A 21,561-nucleotide genomic window follows, 5' to 3' on the forward strand; every position below is an offset into this window, starting at 1 on the left:
AGGATGGGTGACCACAAAAAAAAGTTTTCATCTCGAGCTCCTGCGCGCTTCGGAAGGCACGTTAAGCCGTTGGTCCCGGCTGCATTAGCAGTCGTTAATAACCATCAATCCGCTCTGGGCCCGCGTGATGGTTTAAGGCCCGGTCTCCCTATCCATCCATAGGGAAGGCCCGTGCCCCAGCAGTGGGGACGTTAATGGGCTGATGATGACATCCGCGGTTATGAAGTATGAGGAAAAAGATCCACGTTATCTAAAGCAATGATTGAGCGCAAGCCCCCCATTTTACCTAACGTGTAGAATTTGAGAACTTAGTGTTTGTATAGTTAGGGCGTGTAGAGTTAGAAGCTTGGCTCTACATGAGATCTGATAACTTTTTGACATTGTGGTCGATATGATCTCGTCTTGACATCATTAAAATATTTTTGTTGAGAGTACTAGAAAATAATCATCTTTTAAAGAAAATAAAATTTATTACATATTTATTTAAAACAATCCTTACTAAGGGGTGAAATATGGGATGTACTCGTATATTTGTATGGAGAATATTTTTATCTTCAAATCTATCGACTCCAAAATCAAATAATACAATACACGTCACACGTGCAAAGCCGGGGCGGGTTGCTATTCCTAAGCCGTTGGTCCCGATTACTACTTACTCATGTAAGTATGTAGTCGTCATATAAACCATGTCAGGGTGCGGCGGCGCTTAGCGGCCCAATAGTAACCCTAAGGGTTGATGGGGTCGGTAATCCACCTCACAACCCACACGAGAGAAGAACCAGTTCTTGTTATCGGCGCTTGTTGTTTGACCTTGTTCTAAGTTTAAGCCTTAAATAACTTAATACTATCATTCAAGTGTTATAACTTAGCTGTTTAATCCATCTCAATGTTGTAGCGTTTATCCCGTTTATGAGGGCCGTTAAGCTTACCTGTATTGGTCGAGGCACAGGTCCAATTCCTATTTGTCATCATCATCATCATCACCAGCCCATTAACGTCCCCACTACTGGGGCACGGGCCTTCCCTATGGATGGATAGGGAGATCTGGCCTTAAACCACCACGCGGGCCCAGTGTGGCGTTGGTCCCGGCTGCATTAGCAGTCGTTAATAACCACCTATTTGTCATAGTAGCCGGAAAATAAAACCATTCAAGAAGTATGGGTATATGAATGTAAGCGTTGTTCAAGATGTATTCCTTAGCCGCTAAGTGCGTTCGTCTTCCCCGTGGGTTGTGATATCAATGACCGAATATAACGCATTATTTTTGTTAATTGTTCCCTATGTGTATTTGATATTAAGTAAGCAATTTGTAGCAACAACAAAATATAATCGTACTTGTAGGAATTCAGTGAAACTGACGTGTGCTTCACAACAACTAGCATTTGCCTGGTTTAGACCAATTCTGTTAGAATCTACATACATTGTATTTGTAACAAAAACATTGTTATTTCTTCCGGCAAATGTTATTTTACCATTTGTATAACATTTCATATTGAATTGTTCTACAACTTTACCGAGATGTAACGGTTGGGTAAACATGCTAAAATCACATATATTGTTCGTTTGTGGTCACATTATCTGACAAAATCAATTAACTGTTAGTGATAGTACGGTGTTAGTGACACCGTATCGAATACAGTGATAATTCAGCTTCTTCTATAGTGTTGGTTGTGAGGAGAATTACCAAACTTATTAACCCTGGTCCTGATCTGGTTCATGGTCCTGGTCCTGGTGATAATAGTAAGTGGAGATTTCCCTTGCAAAATTTAAATATTTTGTGTGATTCTTTTTAATAATTTTCAATTATAAGTACATTATATACTTTTGCGACGGCTACCTGATATTATCCCAGAATCATGAGCTGAATCGTACCATTCAGTATGGGTATGTAGGTGTTAGTAACTATACTAAAAATCTTTGGGCATCACACAGACCACGATCCTGAGTTGATATCAAGTGGAATTTCCTGTTGCAAAATTCATTAAAGTGCTTTTAAGTATTATCATTTCAAAACTTTTGCGACGGAAAATTACGCTTGATGTCAACACAGAATCATTTTCATAGTATTCGATACGGTGTCACTAACAAATTGCATATTATATACAAGCTAAAGGTCACTGACTCGCTTACTGACTACTCATCACAAAATATCAGGACCTGCAAATGCTAAGAATCTCAAATTTTGCATGGAGGTCCTTTTATTGGGGGCTCGACCGTTACAGACGGCGATTCGGCTCCTAACCTATCACGTTGGTCTAACAGAAAGCTCACGGGTAATTAGTTAGCCTTGCGATGGATGTGCCTCTGACTACTCCATTAGGATACAGTAGTGATTTGAGCATATATGTTCAACCAAGCATTAACTATCTGTCGGGCCCTTTGGTTGAGTTACTAGCTCGAAAGACGTTACTCCAGAGGCTTTGTAGCAGCAGTGGAGTACACTTTACAACACTAATAGTTAGAGTAGGTAGATAATCTAATAATATTTCTATTCAAATTCATTTTTTTTTTATTCAGTAGGTAAAATAGTTACACTTTGAATCATCGTAACAGGCTAGTTCCCAACTAATCAAATCAGTTACTTTTTACTAAACGTCAAAACACGAAATTACTGTGGTATCTGTATGAAAAAGCAACCTGTGACGTCAAGGAAAAACGTGCCAAATATCGCACTTAAAATTCTCATCATTCATTCTTAATTTTAATTTCTTTATTAAAATTCATAAATAAGTTAAATAGAAAAAAAAGTTTTTTGTTACCTTTAGATCTGTCTTTATTTAGTAAACAGAATTTCATAATTTATTATTGACCTAGCATTATCCCGTATTTTTCACAGGGTCCGCAGACCTAACCTGAAGATTTGAGAGGTCCGATTTTTTACAGAAGCGACTGCCTGTATGACCTTCCAACTCGCGAAGGGAAAGCCAGCCTATATAATATGTTAGGTCACACGCCTCCGAAAATGCATTTCTTAGGAATGTGGGTTTACTCACGATGTTTTTCTTCACCGCTGAACACGTGATAATCATTTATGATCCAAACATGAATTCGAAAACAAATTCGGCAATCATTGGTTTAGGCCTGTGCTGGATTCTAACGTGCGGCCTCAAAGTGAGATGCGTTCTACCAACTGGGCTACCACAGCTCCTTTTAGACATAATATTAGGTAGCGTGAAAAAATATTTCCCACATTGACCGTTTTTCCTTAAAATGTCTCAGAAAATTAAATTCTTTGCAAAATTTTCCTTTCTTAAAAATTTTAATGAAGTCGAAAAATATATCTGCTAATTTTAGAGGTGCTACAGGGAGCGACATAAAAAATATAAAAATGCCAAGCATTCCGTTCCATTTTTAGACAAAATAAAACGAGAGTCTACTACATCACAGACATATATTATTATTTGAAAAACATATTATATGTTTTTACCTATAAGCACATAGAATTGGTGTTCCCATAAACCGAAATAGACTATAGCTAGAATATACTCTACGACATAGTTTTACTGCGCGATGGAGTATAAATAACAAAAGACTACTTTATAACCCAAATAAAAGGAGAAATAGAAAAAAAATATATCAAGATGTTATGATTTTTTTTATTTTAATTTTCCGAATATCTATTAAGTAGCAAAGATAACAATTATTTAAATATTATATTGTGTGTAGATACTTTACACCTCGCTTTAATAGTTTTATAAAAGTAATGAAGAAGCAGATCTGAAACAAAAGTTGAACTTCGTAGCAACAGATAATGCCTTCAACACAAGTAACATAACCATCTCTCAAAAGAAAGATATGGCCCGCAATAAAATATTCCAAAGTGCCCCATTATGTCACTGCCGTAACATAAACATGAAAACGTCAAGAGCGCAAACACTACGGCCAAATACGGCAAAACACTTAAGCCAACCGTCCACTTACCGTAAAACGAAATAAACTTCCCTCGTTCATCATCAAGCACATCGTACACAAACACTTCTAAACACAACCGTAAAACGGAACTCTTTTGAAAATTTAAAACAGTTGACGAAACATATAACGAAACACAGAGTTTGGACACCTTCTCTATAGTTAATTCATTCACAGAACGGTGGTCCTTCACCATTAGAGTTCACTTTCGCAACTGTTTTCTAGGTTAATGAAAACATCGTCTATTTGGGGTCGCACTGACGTTCGTGTTCACTCCCCGATAGTCGCGTTCGCACTACCTATAAGGCGTATCTTGACGGACCCTCAGTGCGCCTGCGTCAAACCAAGTGACTCTTTCACCCAACGGACTTATTCACGAGTTAATTAATATATCAACTTTTCTCGGTCCCCCTGTATTAACCGTCTCTGTTAATAAAATATTTGGCTTTAGTGTCTCACTGCTCTCAGCAGGAAGTTACTACCGCCGAATTTATCCCTTCGTTATGAAGAAACCAATTAAGGAGGAAGCAGCTGATAAATAATCTCTGGGTTCCATTAACTACACTTCGTTTTGAAACTAATCACGGTTTTAATGTTACTTTGCGGAGCTGAGACTGAATCTGTCAAATAAACTAAAAGTTTGCAAATGTCAGTTCAATTATTCAAGATTGTATAAATATTGTCAAATTCAAAAATATTGATCTGGAATTTAGCCAGCTCGTTAGATCCTTTCGGAGCAGTTTACCAGATTCCCAATTCACCAGATTCGCAACTCACCAGATTCTCATTTAACCAGATTCGCTACTCACCAGAAGTACACTTATAATTCAAAAGGTGAAAACCACAGCAATCAAAGATAACCTTAGTTTATGTTGTCGTAACTTATCAATTTGTGTAACAGTCGATTAGTTCCTATTGGCGAATTACACTGTATTTTTCCACGGTGCAATCCAAATATCGCAGATCCATGAGATATAAGCAGATAACACAAATCGCAAACGCCATTAGAACATCTTTGCTACCCTCCATACATTTTGTTCAGTCGCAAATTATTTATTTACTTACACAAAGGACCGTACAGAGTTACGTAATGCGCTGTATGGCGAGAAAACGACATCGCATGTTATTATACATACATGCGATATCGCTAAGTGACGCTGTTCGCATCTTTAGGATGTACATGCACCTGCCAGCGATGTAGATAGATCGTACGACTGCCGTAAGAATATCTTAATGATCGTCCACATTTTGTTTCGATTGCATATCTGTGCGATATCCTATAGCTTTGGGAGGCAACAGCCATCTTTATTTTCTTCGGCATTCAATACTTGTCTAGAAAGATAACCTGAGATTATATCAACGAAACTTCATAAATATTTGTCGTTTGAATTGTACCTCTACGAACTACTGACAGAACCGATGTGGAGCCAACGTAAGGAGACTCGCCGTAAAGGGAATCGAAGTTCGGGGAGTCGCTGTCAAAAACGATAATTCATCAGCAGATTATTTAATGTCCATTTTATGCTGACATGAATATTCGCTTCTGCTAACCTACAGTGTAGTAGCAATGGAGTATGCTGTTCAAACAAATATCGTGTAAAAGTGGTCGCGCTCTGGTGGTGTAAACCAAGGTCATACGTAGTGCCCTATCTGACTAGGTCGCGCGACCAACACAATGTACGTAGTTGACACTTTGCGCATACAATAGCAATATGACTTTTAGCCCTCTGGTGTTAAATGTGTTAAAGTTCCTACATGAATATCGAATCGGGTTCGAATCCCGGTGGGGACAAAAAATCACTTTGTGGTCACTAGTTTGGTTAGGACATTACAGGCTGATCACCTGATTGTCCGAAAGTAAGATGATCCGTGTATCGGAAGATACGTTAAGCCGTTGGTCCCGGTTACTACTTACTGATGTAAGTGAGTAATCGTTACATGAGCCATATCAGGGGCCTTTGGCGGCTCAATATTAACCCTGACACCAGGGTTGACGAGGTTGGTAATTCACCTCACAACCCACATGATAGAAGAATGAATATAGAAACCTAAACAGGTTACATTCATTTTTTACCTCGTTTTGGTGTACTCTTTGTATGTACGTGTGATGAATACTTAGTTAAATTAATAACAGAAAAAAATCCTAGCCGTTCTGTCTGAAACTACATAACTGTACCAATTTAAAGCGCCAACAGCATCGATTCTTCGCAGCTATTTTATAACCCGTGCAAATTAACTAGACATCTCGCGTCAAGGGAGTTGCATACAACCGAGGTGTAATTAATGCATACGGATAAGTCATGCGCGATAGGTACTTCCAAAACTTCTCTACGGCAGTTGGTATGCAGCGCCAAAACGACAAAGATTAAGTCTATCTATGAGCTACATTAAATCGGTAACTACGAAGCTCAGAAACAGTAAAAACAGTAAAAATGTTTGACCGTACGTAGGTAATATTAAACAGAACGACCAGCGGGCCTAGCACCGTAAGTACGCGACTCTCTCTCGCCGCGACAGAGATCGTCTGTCTCTTTCTGTGCAGTATTGTGAGAGAGTGATGGGTGACGTATGTCGAGGCGAGAAAGAGTTGCGCGCTTACGGTGCTAAGCCCGCAGTTCTGTCTGTAAGTTGTCTTTCTTGTTATTATATTTCAATAAGATAACATTTTACAATAGTCTCAAAGCGCGGTAAGAATTAGATCTGTCAAAGTACGTCAGCTAGTATTGTTACGTTCAATAACATAGTTATATAAATTAGTCGAGATTATGTCGATTGATTCTTTTCTATCTAAAAGTAGGTACCGATATTCTGTTTTACTTCTAAATTCAAAAGCGAAACAGTCGTTTTTCAATACGATATGATCAGTTCTACCCGGGAATATAAGCAGCTGATCGAGTTCTATGTTTATCAATTGCTCCCTGTTTTTACCATAAATGTTTTTGGATGTATACATACATAAACTCACGCCTATTGCCCACCGTCGTAAGCAGAAACTATAGAATTCCATTTGATTCGATCCTGACACACTTCTCTTGCTTCCTCGGAGTAGATCGTACTAAACCTTTTCTAAAGACATCTCCAATTTGGTCAATGTAAGTCCTTCTAGGCCTTCCTCTGCCAGCCCTACCATCAGCTTTCGCTTTATATACCGCTTTCGCAATTCTATTATCCTTCATCCGCTCTACGTGTCATAAACATTTTTTGTACCAAAGAAGATATAAACACAACAAAAAAATATTATACACCAAACTATCCAGCGCATTTAAAGGTCATTTTGTTACCTACACCACATTGTTTCATTGCACAAAAGACACATAAAACTCGGTTGAAGGTTGAAACAAGATACCAGACAATAAACACCGTCCATTTAGCTGACCACAATCTGATTAGATTAAATGACCTAGATGTCTGATCTGTGTTCCCAGACCAAACTATGTTTTAATATAAAGTCCTTGTGGTAGTCATGGATCTAGAATATTTTGGGTTAGGTACCTATCTAATTTACGTACTTTGACATTAATTTGACAAATTGAGCCTCTATTTTTTTTTTATTTGCCCATGGGCAGGCAATAGTTGTCAGACTTAGTGTTGCCACAAAAAAACGATAAAATGTTAATAAAAATCAAACTAATCAAATTTTTCTTCAGCTAAATTATTATAATATAATATTAAAATTTTACTGAAAAAAATACACATCACCAAATAAAGATTTTATATTCGTCCTCGTACAAATGAAGTGATGATTCTAACATGAATCAGGTTTTATTCAATACAAATTATTGTTTTATTTAACTATTAATTATATAATAATATATATATCAACTGTAGTTCTTTACATTGTGTCAATCATTAAGTTACATCGACCATTTCACTTAGTTTTATTATGCACAATCATATTACGTCAAGAATCTGTATCGTAATAGCAAAAAATTATGTTAGAAAATTATACTGCAGCCACTTTTGATATGTATATCATTGACGTAGAGTATAGTATATAGGATGCTTGTATATTTAAACTGAATAGACGATAATAATAATCGGCACTGTTACTTTATTTGTCCGGCCAAGTAATTCACGACAAAAAAATGTTACTTCTCAATTATTTTTATAATACAATTTGCATCCATATTTAATAATTTGTGATATAAGCCGTGTTAGTAGAACGCTTGACTCTCAATTTGAGGTCGCAGGGTCGAATACCAGCATAGGCCTAAACCAATTATTTTCGAATTCATGGTTGGATCATAAATGATTATCACGTGCTCAGCGGTGAGGAAACCCACACTCCTGAGAAATGCATTTCGAAGGTATGTGACCTACCCTGTATTCAGCTGGTTTTCCTTTCGCGGGAAAGGTCGGACAGGCAGTCGCTTCTGTAAAAAACCGGACCTGTCAAATCTTTAACTTAGTCGGACCCTGTAAATACGGGATAACACTAGGGAAATGATGCGCCACATGTGATAATATATGATATTCTTAGTATTGTCACGGGTGATCAAGAATCTCAGCTCAGGTGGCAGTAATAAACTATAATGGAAAAAATATTAATGCTGCAACGTCTTCTGTTAACAATTTACAGCACGTTCAAAGCGTCCTAGACGCTTCAAAAGCGAAGCAGTTTCCGTTTATTGAATAAATATTAGTCGCTTATTTCATTAAAGGAGACGAACCGGTACTCCTGCCGGGGTTTTCAATTAATAAAGCATATTTCCTTACATGAATCTGTAATTTGTGACATAATATCTCGAAACACTCTCGATAATATTACTAATTTCTAGTTGGGTTTTACGTTACTACAAGAGGTATTAGTACCTCTTTTGCACGTGTAGTGGGTGTGTCTTGGATGGAATATGGTATTGCATTTGATTATCTCTAATAATGTACGTGTGTGTGTAATGTGTGTGTGTAGTTAAGAAACTTTTTGTAATTATTTATTTTTATTTTGGTGCAATAAAGTGTATTTGTATTGTATTGTATAATGTATAGTTTGTTGTCATTTTTTAGTATTTCGACCTTTTAAATAGTACAAGGCGAAGAAAGTATCACTGCCATTTTTGTATTGTTAAATTATAAGGTTTAAAACTACAATATGTTTTTTTTAATCAAATTAAAATACTAAAAATTACTTTCTTACCTAAAATGAATACAGTCCTCGTGTTCGGGACTACTTTTAAACAAATGCTTAAGTACCTACTTTTGATAATACTTCAAGCACTTCTATGTAATGGGGATACTGCTATGTAATGTAATTATCATCATCTCTTTAGCATTATCCGATTTTTCACAGAGTTTTCTTACCTAACCTGAACATTTGAAAGGTATATAATTATGTGACCCCGTAATCATAGAAACGACTCTCGTTATCAATAGATGCGTCCTCAGTAAAAACGATGCTCTAATGTATTGACGAGAATAGCTGAATACAAGAATGGGCGAATGAATAAAATGTACGAACAAGTATGTATCTCATTGCAAAGGAATTGCAATGAAAAGAAAAATATACATAGTGTTTTGAGAATCTGTTTAGACTCCAGTTAAAATGTAAAACATAGAACTATGTGATGGGCAGGAACGTAAATGAAAATGAAATATTCTGCTTTAGTCTGAGCACAGATTATATAATATTATCTGAGTATTAAGGGGTACGGGCCAGGTTAGAGATAATAATAATAATAAAATTTATTTCCACACTAAGCCATTTAACAACAATTTTAAAGTTACAAAATTAGTAAGAAGCAAGTTACAAATTAATAATTACAGCTGATGCCTAAAATAGACTCAAGCCTGTGCTATAGGCATCAGCTACCATCTTAGTGTTACAATCTTTTATAGATATAGATAGTATTAGATTGTGGACACAGATTCGTGAAACAAGCTTAGCTTAATGTTTGATGAAAACGAAGTTCGCCTTTAGTAAAATACTGTAATAATAAACACACAAAAATGACAAGAAGACAAGAGAATAAGACATAACACTTAAAAAAAACAAAAATAATACTGAGATTGCAATATACCAACGACGATCACACGTACTCGAACGAAATAATTGTTATTGCTATAAGCAACGAAATAATATCCATAGCTTTGCATTTCATTTGTAGTAACGTTATACTTACTTACAATACGGTAGGTGTAGATAAAAGTATGATAAAAAAATAATATGGTAAAAATATGATTGGCCACCTGATACGACACGATTAATTTATAACAAACATCATAGAAAAAAAAATTAAAGGGAAGAGAGGAAGGGGTAGACCTAGGAGAACATTAATGAAACAAATAAAAGAGAAGGTGCAGGTCGTGTCGTATCAGGAGGTGAAGGTTTTGGCGGAAAGAACATAGGAATGGCGATTATTTTCAAGAGAGAGGGAGAAAGAGAAAGAGAGAGAGAGAGATAAAAGTATAAATGATGAAAACTAAGTTATTATACGAAGTACCTACCTAATAAGTTCTACCCATAAACCAATATTCCCGAGGAATGCTTTTCGGAGGCAGGTGACCTAACCTGTATCGGGCTGGTTTTATTTTTGTGTTGAAAGGTCACAAGCAGAGTCGCTTTTGTAAAAGCTGGACCTGTCAAATTTTCAAGTTGGGTAAGCGGACCCTGTGAAAACTGGGTAACGTTAGGGAAATGGTGACTTACCTACTAAGTTCCCTCAACTGAGAGATATATATTGATTATATTATTTCCAGGTGGGTCGGAAACCCCATAATGTTAAGTGGGGTAACGTAAGTGAATTAATTCTATAACGTGTCCTCTAAAACGAATTGACATTTATTCAAGCACTTGCCATGGACTAGTCTGTACATAGCAACTTCAGTAAGCCCACCACAAATAAATACACATACACATACATAAACTCACATGTTTTCCCACTGGGATAAGCAAAGACTCTAGAATTAAATTTTCTTCGATCCTGGCACACTTCTCTTGCATAAATAAATAATATTATTAATATTAGTTAATGTATATATTATCTTTCCATTAGCAGTAATTATGAATAAATAATATTTTGTATTTACTATGAAACGATAAATATTTGAGTGCTGATTGAAGTCAATTAAAAACTTCCACGTGTATAAATAAAAACTAAACTAAATAAAAAAAACACGGTGAATCGTGTTAATTAGTTCATATTTATTGAGATTGACATACCTCTGACGAGCTGAATAGGGTATTTGACTTGGTCAAAAATAAATTATAAAATACTAATCTACAAATAGAAGCCAGTCTAAGATGATCATAAATCAATCTCATTTTATTTTTCCACTTATTTTATAATTTATTTATGAATTAAGTAAGAATAAGTACGACGTTTAACCGCTTTTATTGATGACGTCACACTCGTCACAGTATAGTAATTCCATACAAACTCCAGAGAAATTTCGTAAAAAGTATCTCATTTGACTAGGTTGTCAAGTACGTAATTGGGAATATAATCGTAAGCTTATTTTTTATGTATAAGTATGACTAGCGGCCCCAACTATATTTTCTGATGTACAAGCTACATTATTGTAAAGTTTCATTAAAATCCATTCAATAGTTTTTGCGTGAAAGGGTAACAAACATTCAAACATCCACAACATACTCACAAACTTTCACATTTACAATATTAGTAAGAAGCTTATTTTTTATGTATGATATGTTCTGGTAGCTAAGATAAATTATAGATGCTAACCTATTTTTTGTTAATGCTTGTTTATGCAATGGATTTTCAATTAATTACCTTCTTTGACGTGACCAAATGTAGCTTGTAATTTGGCAGGACAAATGCCGAGCGCCGAGGGCTCTCACCTGCCAATTAGTCACTGAAAGAGAGACTGAAATCCATAATATAATATAATTTATATAATTAAAATTTTAAAAAAAAACCGTAACTGGTTGTACTATATCGTCATTGCCAATTTAAAATCTATTATGTGGAATCGGGTCAATTTTACAGTAATTACAAAAAATCTTCCGCCTGAAATGTTTTTGCATGATTTTTTTGACTGTGTATTAAAAAATATTAAAAGATAATTGATTAAAATTATTTTTTTATATAATTTGTGTTTTAAAAAATGAATAAATAAATAAATAAATATAGGCTATCTGAAGTTTTGAGTAGCTTTAGCTTTGCAAGCATAGCGTGTCAATATTAGTAATTGCGCGCAGGTCGACTGTAATGGTATTAAATGAACCATCTATGTATTGTTTATGAACTCGATCAATACAGCCATTGAACTAATCTATTTGCATTGTTGTTTGGTATTAATGTGCATTTGTACTGGAATGTTTGAATCTTTCGGCTAGATGAGTGGCCAATGATTATAATTATTTCCAGGTGGGTCGGAAAGCCCATAATGTTAAGTGGGGTAACGTAAGCAAATTAATTCTATAACGTGTCCTCTAAAATGAATTGACATTTATTCAATGTCAATTCATGTCTTCTCTCCGTCCCTATTGAGTCTAATTAGAAAGACCAGAAGGTCTTAAAATTCCATATTAAATTTCATTTTAAAAAAGCAATATTGCTATTCGACATATTGTTTGACAAGGCGCACTTATAGCAAAATTGACTTTGAAATAAAATCCTCAGTTTTGCCCTTTTAGATCTCTAAAACCTAGCAGATATAGGTATTATTTTTGGCTTTAAGATATTCAGTGTCAGCTTCTAAAGACGAATAGCTACATAATATTATCATGTAGTTGTCAAAGGCAAACTTAGGATCAAACTACACGAAGTAATAATTTGTGTAGTGAATTTATGAGCTCTGTACCAATACGTAATATAATTATACAGTGTGCACATTGTGTATTGGTCATAATTACCTTACCACGCGAAGTGTAAATTCGACTCACATGACTTATAACATAGGATAGGTTAAGTGACATACAGTTTAATCAATCATCCGTAATTTATTAGCGCGGGTGTGTCCACATCCCCTGAGCTTTGATGACTGCACAAAATTCTTGATATTACCATTAACGGCTATTAATTTTAATATATTAATTTGTTCGTTACTTTGTTTGTCAATTTAACTTGTGGTATAGGGTGCCCAAAATGATAAAAATAGCCGTTGTACGACACAATGGTGCTGAATTGGGCTATTTTATATTATACCTGTCATTTTCTTATCCGCACAAAAGGAAAGGGACGGGTAACCGACAGGCATAAAATTTATGGAACACGCGTCAACTTTAGGCACAAATCTAAAACAATCGTCTAAAAATTTTACATTGGCCAATAAAATGACCTAATTAAGTTGACAGCACGCGTCAAACGGTTTGAATACCAACAAGATACCACTTTGAATCGTTCGAATTATTCATTCATCCACTCATTCATTTTAAAATTATTTTAACAGTTGTAAATCATCCATCCCTTTCCTTTTCGGTGGATAAGAAAATGACGGGTATGACTTAAAATAAAATTAGGAGGTGTCTGCAGGAATCGGGGCTAATGTGAGTCTTGATATATTAGCAGGGTAGTAAGAAACCTTTTTTTAAAACAAACTAAGTTGGGTTCCGCAATGAATGAAAGAATACTTACACATTTTGATTAAGTAAATACATACAAATATCTTATCCGACTTGTTTGCCTAATTTTATTCTCATTCGTACCGATTGTCCCCTTACAACGTAACTGTGAGCGAGACAGATTGTCCGCGCTCTCTATTACTCTTTAGCGACTTATGGCCATTTAGATTAAAGTAAGACCTAGAAGGGGCGAGGTAAAACTGGCTGACATAACTTGGTGCGGGGCGTAGAGTTTTTCCCTATTCTATTGTAGGTTGGTATTGAAAATAAAAAAGAATAAGAAGACGAAATATAAAAAGACTGGATCAGTCGTTCGACATCTGCATTTACCTTGGAGGGGTAGCCCAATGAAAAGTTAAGTTCCACCCCCTTCCACTTATCAACCGGTCAAAGTCTTCCTAATAGCTCTAAGGGAATAAAGTTACATTCATTTGCATACATTACCTTTTCTCTTTTGAGAAAGTTAGAACGCAAAACGTGTTCCAATTCGTTCTACCTAGTAATTCCAGGTGTATACTTAAGAAATTTAGATAATGTAAAACAGGATAGAGAGTTTGAAAGGTATCAAGTTTATTTGTTACCGACTTGGGGTCCTGTCGTTTGAGCAAAAATCAATTCGCATACACTTAACAAGAAACGATTTACAACAATGAAAGACTTTTCAGGCGCACTAATATAAGGGCCACGCTCTTGTCAGTGTGGCATTATTCATTCTACTTTTTAGGGTAAAATAGGGCAGTTGTTTCTCTCTTGCCTTTCACCCCGTAGTACTCTGTTTGACGCGAGTGTGATGACGCTCAGAGTAGTCTATTTCAAAAACCAGGCGACGAGCCTCAAAAACAAAATAGATGGCGCTGTTCATGGGTAAAAGCCTTATGCACCTTTAATCTTTGTTCTTGGGTATAAATGATGATCCTTTTTATTACACCCAGGCACAGATACAACTTACACCATTATTATTCTGATCAAAATAAAGAGAAGCAATATAGGTAGTAATATACATAATATGATCCAAATATCAAGCAACAAATATTTTTGTATATGCTTCAGCTATCACATTGGATTTTGGTATAATTATTATGTAACCGAGTATCATTTCTTTTCATGTTAAAGCTATACAGCGCCATCTATATTGTTTTTAGTGAACGTAGCCTGGAAAGTCCCTCATTGGCAAAATTAAGATATGTCATTTTCTTCTTTTTACACCTAAAGTGGGATAGCGCAAGGAAGAAGAAGAAGATTTTCTTCTTTTTACAACTACAGTTTTTACATTTAACAGGTAAATTTTACATTTTATACAAAAATAATTTGACAAAAGATTATTTAGTAAATCAGTACACTGAAATAGACTACATTAGCAGCTGAATGTTGTTCGTTTTCCGATCATAATCCAGCATGCAATGTGTTATTCTCAGAGTCTAACGAAACGATCACAAGTCGAACGTATCACACAAACAGTCTACAAACGCAACGAGAAATAAATTCACCAAAGTTTCGATGTTCTCACACTGTACGGTGATTACACGGTATAAAGTTTAAGATAACCGTTGATTCTGAATAATGTTACGAGTTCTAGTAAAAGTTACATAGGAATTTGTACGTGTTTATAATGAAGTTCGACACTAACGTATGAGCGGCGGTAATCCTATTCAGGGGGATTTCTGAAAATCGAACTTGTGTTCTAAAACTTCGAAAGTGATCGGTGTTGTGCCGTTCTCGAAAATGTTCCCACATCTCTATCTAATCACACTGTTTCTCACTCTATCACTCAATTTGACACCGAAAATGTTGCGTTTTGTTTTGACGTGACTTATTGTACGTAGATTTGCCGCAGATGGCATGTCCGGCTAAGTAGTAGCCGGACAAATGGGGAGCGCTGAAGGCTCTCATCCGGTACAACGTTTAAGACGACAGGCCTGAAGGTGCCCAGCCGGGCGCGAACCTCGGCTCAGGGCGTCGTCTGAGAGGAAAAATATTTGAAGGAATTAATCGATCCTAGCGGGTTGATAGCGATATGTGATGATTGAGGGAAATCGTCGACCACGCCGCTGGGGTCGGTATCGGGGTCCTGATATAATGCTGCGCAACGACCTCATTCATACAGCATTAATCCTACTTTTATGCTTCTTCTGCCATACCCAACATTCCCTACCGTACTTCAACGGAGGGACAAGTGCTGCATTGTGAACGGCCATCTTGTGAGATACATTGACTACTAACAACTGCATGCATTGTTCCATTCACTCATCCTAACCTTACGAGATTAAGATTTGACAGGTCTGGTTTTTTATGGAAGCGACTGCCTGTCTGACCTTCCAACCCGCGGAAGGAAAACCATTGTTCTATTCATTGAATTACCCAACTTTACTCTCCTAACCTAACCCAACCTGAAAATTTTACAGGTCTGGTTTTTTACGGAAGTGACTGCCTGTCTGACCTTCCAACCCGTGAAGGGAAAACCATTGTTCTATTCATTATATATTAAGTACCCAACTTTACTCTTCTTTCATTCTCCACATTTACCATCTCTAATAGAAAAGTTCTGGGTAAACTGTTAGACTTTCATCAGTACGTGGTGAAACAGACTTTAAAACTTGGGTTCTCTGTAATGGCTTCCGTGGTGAACGATACATGAACCGAATAGAAATCACGGTTTCGTTTACGCGGTATTCAATCTTCAAAAGTATCCAAATTAAAAATCGGTAGATTAAAATGCGGAGGTTTTTTCCAAAAAAATCTATTCGCAACTTCTGATTTACAACAGAATGGTAGTCATGTTGACTGAATGTTTTTTAGTTCATGCGGGCATTCCTTTGTAACCTGTGTTCCAAACAGAACTGAATTTAAATGACGTTGCATTTAGTGATGTTCCGAATATCCGTATCCGTATCCGCGGATATCCGAGATAAAAGAAAAATCCGTATCCATATCCGTGTCCGTTACTTTTCACGCGGATCTTTTACGGATCTTTTTCAGGTGATTAAGTAGAATTATTAAATAAAAAACTATAAAATTCCATTCAGATTGTTTTTATTTCTTAAAATCAAATATTTGGCACCTTTATATTGAAAACATTTAGATAGATAGGTCTTTATAATGAAAGCAAGATAAAATATCACTTTTATAACCATGAAACGTGTCCTGCTTGACGTTGCGGCGAGCGAAGACGTCAACTATCGTTTCAAAGTCGCGGGCGCCGACACCAATCGAATAATATCGAATAAGAAAATAAAAATCCGTATCCGTATGTGTATCCGCGGATCTTTACACTAAATATCCGTATGCAGATCCGTATCCGCGGATATACATTTTTAACGATCCGGCACATCACTAGTTGCATTTGTTGATAGCAAAGGATTGACTTTTGATTTTTTTACAGTTATTTGGAAGATTGATATAAAGCGAAAGCGGCAAGTATTTGTTTTATTGCAGTCAATATGTGGACTTTTTAAGTGTGCTTTATTTCTTGACATTACTTGATTAGATTTATGTCATTAAAGCGTACAAATGTAGAATTTTAGATTGTGTAAGTAAACTGAAATAAATGAACATAAACAATTTGCACCCATAACGTAGTTGGAGGCTCCGATAAAACTGAATACTTTTTCAGACAATCAACTCAGCCTGTAATGTTACCAAACAAAGGACCGTCTTATAAATTTAAATAATGTTCGGTTCCCCATCGGGGATCAAACATAGACCTCAAGATTGTGAGCTCAACACTAAGCTACTAGACATCGGATGCCGTGCTTTTATTTAATTTTATTGAAAAAAATAATCTCTTACAGTGGATATACCTCTATTGGAGTAGGTAAGTACTTATAACATAACAATTAGTTTATTGCACAAACAGGAAAATACAAAATACAAAACAAAAGAGAAATAGAAAGAGTACAATGGGCGACCTTATTGCAAAGTATCTATATTTTTTAATGAAAATTTTACATCATCAAAGCAACTCACTTCCAAAACGTAGTATTTAAATATTCACAAGTATTTAATGCTCTTGATTACTTACGTTGATTGATGCGACGTTACTCTTAATCTCTTGGTAATTTCCTTAATGAGACACTGGCGAAGTTTGCTGAGAGTTTGATTTAGGAGTTCTTGTGCTAAATATCGCGTTTCCTCTAAATTGCGTATCACGATAACGTTATTGAATTTGACATATCTCTGATACATACGAGACATATGGGATCGAATTCAAAATTTTCCAATGCCCTATGGAACGCAGTTTTTTGACGCTACTTAGTGTAAGTGTGGCTTAGGTGGCATAAACTACTTATGCGGAAGTGGAACGCAGTGTACCAAGGTGTTAAACGTACCTACCTATCGAATTCCCTACCCTAACTGTGGAATACTAAATTTTGGTACATCTTGGTACACTCGGCGTACCAAACTATCGTATATAGGTAAACATAGGGTGTTAGTGACATCGTAACGATGACTTTCAGGGATGATTCACACCATGATTCTACGTTGATATCAAGTGCAATTTTCCGTCGCAAAAGAACGAACCTGAAAATAATAAAAAAACTAACATTTTCATGAATTTTCCGACAGGAAATTACACTTTATATCAACTAAGAATCATAGTCTGAATCATCCCCATCAGTATTTGTTACGGTGTCACCTAAACTCATACCTACGCTCTTTTATGCTCTTTTTTTTCTACTTAAATGGGGTGAAAGTTACATCGTAACGAATACTGAAAGGGGAATGTTTCAGCTAATTATTTTGAATTGTATCAAGATATCAGGTGGAATTTTCCATCGTAAAAGTATCTATAGAATTCAAAATGATTAAAAATGCACACACACAAAAAATCATGAATTTTGCGACGGAATCATCAACACAGAATCATGGTCTGGAATCATTATCCTCAATATTCTGTTACGGTGACACTAACACTCTGTATAATATATATTCAAGGATAAGCTAAATGGATATTTGCTTGATAATAGACACGCCAAGTTTTCTGTATTACCAGTTCAGCCGACAAATTATCCATCCTTACTTCAGTACTAATTAGCTATCTAACAAGTTATTTCTGGAAAATTCTAGATGTTCAATTTACCGATTAACTCAGATTTCTATTGAAAAGCAGAAAAGATTGTAAAAGTGAAAAAAGGTATAAATAGGGTATTCTGGTATTTGTAAACAAGCTGCCCTAGCTGCATAAGTAACTTTATCGCATAAGACACCACCAATAACACACTTCGACCACACAGTGAATATATACAGAAGCTATTAGAAGTATTTATTCATAATAGTTGTATGTCCATTGGTAGAAAACCAATGGACATTGTGAGGTCGGCATGAGTAGCACTATTGCTAGTGGTGCGATAAATATCGCGAGATTCGACACATAATTCCAATAAGCCAATAATAATGTACAAGTGAACCGTCATAACATCATTTTAGTATAGTTACCTACTTACTGATTTTTAAAAGTATATACATACCCATGTTATAATAATATCCTTTCTTATTGTTGTTACTGTTTTGATGTAAGTTTAGGTTTATTTTGAGTATGCTCTTTGTCATGTTATGTGTTGTTATTGTAATATCTGCACCTGTGGCGACCTAAAATAATAATTATTTATTTATTTCTTTAATATAATAAATGCTGTCTACGTAGATAAATTTTGTACGTGTATTCGTTGAAGCCCGCGATAGAAGTCGCGCGGTGTGCGATGCGTTAACCATACCGCAGGGTCTGTACAAGTAAAAGTTTCTGTAATATCATTAGACGGATTACATATTTATTTTCAAGTTTCTATTTAGAATTTAAAGTGCGTTGAATATTCGTCTTGGATTCGTGCCCCGGTCAGGTCAAATAAAGAAAAGATTTCTTTAAGTCAGAAATTTGAGTATTTTTCGAATACTTCACCTTGAGGATAAGAAGCCGGTGCCTATCCGGTAAGACATGTAGTAATAACACGTAACAGGCGAGTGTTAGTGAAAAGTAATATACTTAATAGTTAATTAACACAGACACAATCATAATTATAATTTATAAGTACTAGATACTATCAACCATAAAATATACTCCCTACAATCTACAAATTCCAATCTTCAGCTAATACAAGTTTGAGTAGCTCATAAAACTTGGAATACTTACTTGGTATCTCGCGGAGGACACTTCCATAAAAGCACATTTTGTCGTAAAGCACTGACTTACACACAGGACACTTCATAACCTTACTCCCAATGAGACTGGAACAGACTACGCCATCATATGAGCGCATTACTTGGTTGTAAAAGTTGCTGAGTCCGTGGCTTTGAAGACAGCGATTTTGGTATCAGTTGAAGCGGAGAATAAGCGGGAGCGGTAAACTGTGCGACTTTTAAGACTGTTATAGTTATATCTTCAATACTGACGTCTGTCCCTCTTTGATATTGTCATATTCTCTTCGCAGAGAAGGTGCATTGACATGTGTTCGTTGACGAAATCATGTCTACGTAGAAATGTCAACTCAAAGTGTCTATATGACTTCGAAGCTATGTTATATCATAGTAGTCGAGTAATGGTTAGAACATTATCGGATTGTATACTTCACTATTGATACAAACATACATGAACTCAAGCCCGTAATCCCTTAAAGGTTAGGCAAGGCCACAAGTAAATAACAACAATTACAGCCACTGTTATTACGAAGTTCTGACACTCGTAAGTTGAATATGATGAACGTTGTAGTGACAAGGGATCGACCTATCAGCTATCAAAATTGCCCATAATGTTAGAAAGATCATAATCTCTCTGTAGGATTTTAGGACATGCAATAGAAGACGAGTAAATGTTGTATATTTTTTTTATTAGCTCCCAGTCCAATAAGTAGCCACATGCTCTTTTTCGATTTTTACGACATGCCTGGGATGAACAGCTGCTGAACAAACTCCACGTACTATTTTTAAGACTCCTTTTTTTTGACGTGACCCTTTGTGGGTTCGCTTCCGATAGCATTCTACTTGCCTGGAGTTCAAAACTCCAAGACTATCAGAAAAATATGCTATTTTTAAGTATGCGACTTGTAAGTGTGCGACTTGTAAGTGTGCGACTTGTAAGTGTGCGACTTGTAAGTGTGCGACTTGTAAGTGTGCGACTTGTAAGTGTGCGACTTGTAAGTGTGCGACTTGTAAGTGTGCGACTTGTAAGTGTGCGACTTGTAAGTGTGCGACTTGTAAGTGTGCGACTTCTAAGTATGCTACTTCTAAGTAGATTCTTTTATTACTCTTTCCATTCCCACTAAGATCATCCAATCTTATACAATGTCCTTTAACCCAATTACCGCTGTAACTATGGCCGCATCGTAAGCTTAATAACGCCCTACGTACCACCAATTATGGCTAATTGTATTGACCTAAGCTAACCCAGTCGATCTAATTTGGTCGTATGATGCATACACTGCTTATTATCTATATCCATCTGTTTAATCCTAATGGATTCATTAGTAACATTAATAAGCCATGATTACACCTTATTAAGAATGGATGCGTTTTTGATTAAAGTTCATTGACATTTAAGAGCTAATTTCAAGCGCTTTGAAAGTCATCTTCTTAAGGTGAGGCTTAAAGTTAAGATGGCGTGTGTGTGTTAATTACGTAATGATATATTCGTGTGCGTTACCCCAACAAGAAAGTATCTCCTAGAGTTATATGAGTAGAACGTATAGTTGGTGCCTTATCTGCTGTAAATGTGCCCCCACATAAAAAATGTGTGCCCCCTGTCGTTTCGAAAAAAAATCGAAAAAACGATTCTTGCTGGGGTAACGTTTTTCTAGCAGGAAAATTCTAAACGAATGATCGGAGAGAGAAAAACTGTGCATGGCCAGATAGCTTATATGTGTGCCAAAATGTGCCCCCAAAAATAAAATCTGTGCCCCTTCAGATTTTCGAGATATTGCATTTCCTGCTGGAGTAACGTTTTGATGAATAGTATATCTCTAAAACCATTGCATGTGCCCCTGTAGAATAAACATACGCGAGTAGCTCTTAATGTGTGCCCCTTTGTGCCCCAATTAGATTTTAGAAAATATTTATAGTTTTCAAGTTATCGCGGTTTTATGAAAACCCGAAAAAACATCGCAGCGCCTAAATGAGACAAGGCATAACTTCGCTGAAAACTGTAT

At 36.0% G+C, this 21,561-nt stretch overlaps 1 protein-coding gene across 3 annotated transcripts in view; it reads right to left on the minus strand.

The window, feature by feature from the left end:
- The window catches only part of LOC126382348 (nephrin-like), a 224,364-nt gene extending 204,687 nt beyond the window's left edge, over positions 1–19,677 (minus strand). For 2 of the 3 annotated variants that reach the window (XM_050032157.1, XM_050032155.1), the window contains exon 1: positions 3,922–4,192. The gene's annotated coding sequence lies outside the window, so the exon portion shown is untranslated. Of the gene's footprint in view, positions 1–3,921; positions 4,193–19,553 lie in introns of those variants that run through there. The other variant, XM_050032156.1, reaches the window with a different exon arrangement.
- Between the last annotated feature and the right edge of the window lie 1,884 nt (positions 19,678–21,561).

Source organism: Pectinophora gossypiella, chromosome 4 (assembly GCF_024362695.1).
Source record: "Pectinophora gossypiella chromosome 4, ilPecGoss1.1, whole genome shotgun sequence".
In the NCBI taxonomy this organism is placed as follows: domain Eukaryota; kingdom Metazoa; phylum Arthropoda; class Insecta; order Lepidoptera; family Gelechiidae; genus Pectinophora; species Pectinophora gossypiella.